Below are 2265 nucleotides of genomic sequence, written 5' to 3'. Positions count from 1 at the left end.
TTAATTTTTATCATATGGATTGTCCTGAATTATTTAGTCAGGACATGTTCACTCTGAGATCTTATCTGCTCACATTCCATGTTGGCCTAGTGTGAGGCTTATGACATACCCACAGAACATTCATTTGTACAACTGACCATCCAGCATTGGTTATTTGTAATTCAGTCATTATATGTTGTTTCCAGGGATCCGCTGCTAATTTTTTCAAACCTGGAAACTTTAGGGGCTTCTATGACATGTTGTGAAGATCGTTCCAGGCTCTTGAAGCTTTAATGTCCAAGTACAAAGATGCCACGTGGAGGCTTGGCTCATAGAACGCGTGAAGAACTGACACTGGGATCTTTACTCGTAAGGACTGGAAGGACTGCATAATTGTTCATCAGCTAGGTTGCTGCACTGTATCCTTATTATAGTATGGAGGCAACTGTGGCAGAAGAGGTATTTTGTTCCATGCTCCCTCTTCAAGATCACAGCTGCTCTGCCTCCAGAGAGGGTGGAATAACTTTAATCTTCTTATGCTTGGGGTTATCCTTCTGTCCAGATATGGCAGTGCTGTGCTGATGTAACCTTTGGGCGGGCTAGAGTACATTCATTGCCCATCTCCAGTGCCTAAAAAAACAAACAAGACCCAACGCCCATAGAAAAGTAACTAGAGACCAAGAGTTCAGTCTCTAAGGATTTTCAGCAAGGATTGCATAGGGTCAACCTCCCCACATTCAAGTCCCAAAAGGAAATAAAGAAATGAATTTAATTAAATAACTTTACAAAATCTTATGATAAAGAAAAAATCTAATTTTTTCAGCATGACATGGCTATTTTATAATCCAGACATTATCTTCAGTTATACATAAACATAAAGACAAATTAAAATCTGAACAGTTCAGTCCCCACAGAAACAGTGCAAAGAAACTGAGAGTTCCCAAACCCTTAGGTTTAGTTCACCTAAGTCTCAGAGTCTTTGATCACCAAATCTATACAGTCTGTGGAGTCTAAAACATCTTCCCTCCACTTGCTTGTAGGAATCTTCAGTGGGAATCCAGGCAGACTCTTCCTTTGCTGAAATCACTGCTAGCCAGTCAGCTAACTGATTAACAAACCACTCAGGGCTTGTCTACATCAGAAAGTTGCAGCGCTGGTGAGGGAGTTACAGCGCTGCAACTTAGGAGGTGTACACATCTGCAGGGCACCACCAGCGCTGCAACTCCCTGTTTGCAGCGCTGGCCGTACTCCCGTTTTGTCTCGGGTGTAGAGGATCCAGCGCTGGTGATCCAGCGCTGGTAATCAAATATAGACACTTACCAGCGCTTTTCTTGACCTCCGTGGAATAAGCAGGTATCCCAGCATACCTGAGGAAGCCTCTGGTAATCAAGCTGGTCTCCTTCCCCGGTTTGCTCTCGCGTTCCCCGAACCCCGAGCAAGCAGGTCTCCTTCCCTGAGGTTTGCTGGGTGGTTCCGGGAACGCGAGAGCAAACCGGGAAAGGAGACCAGCTTCGCCGCGGTTTGCTCTCGCGTTCCCCGAACCCCGAGCAAGCAGGTCTCCTTCCCTGAGGTTTGCTGGGTGGTTCCGGGAACGCGAGAGCAAACCGGGAAAGGAGACCAGCTTCGCCGCGGTTTGCTCTCGCGTTTCCCGGAACCACCCTGCAAACCGCAGGGAAGGAGACCTGCTTGTTCGGGGAACGCGAGAGCAAACCGCGGCGAAGCTGGTCTCCTTTCCTGGGTTTGCTCTCGCGTTCCCCGAACCACCCAGCAAACCGCAGGGAAGGAGACCTGCTTGTTCGGGGGTTCGGGGAACACTGGAGCAAACTGGGGAAGGAGACCTGATTCCCCGCGGTTTGCTCTCGCGTTCCCCGAACCCCGCTTGAAGCCGCCCAACAGCGCTGCAGTGTGGCCACATCTAACACCACTTGCAGCGCTGGTTGCTGTAAGTGTGGCCACTCTGCAGCGCTGGCCCTATACAGCTGTACTAATACAGCTGTAACAACCAGCGCTGCAAAATTTTAGATGTAGACATTAAGTCACAAGTATATAGATTTAAAGAAAACCCTGTTGCAAGAAAATACAAGACTAAGAATAGCAAAATATAAATGACTCTTTCCCCATTACTACATTTACAGAAAAGTTGGTGAATCGCACTAGTTGAGACAATTTAATTAGAGTTTGGCTAAAATCAAAACAACATTCAAACCCTACAATTAAAACAGAAGAAGTTATTTTTCCCTTCCAGTTTCCCTTTGCTATAATTACCATTGCCCAGGCTTCCCTGTT

Source organism: Gopherus flavomarginatus, chromosome 1, assembly GCF_025201925.1.
Source record: "Gopherus flavomarginatus isolate rGopFla2 chromosome 1, rGopFla2.mat.asm, whole genome shotgun sequence".
NCBI lineage: Eukaryota > Metazoa > Chordata > Testudines > Testudinidae > Gopherus > Gopherus flavomarginatus.
Note: the sequence above shows the minus strand (reverse complement) of the source record.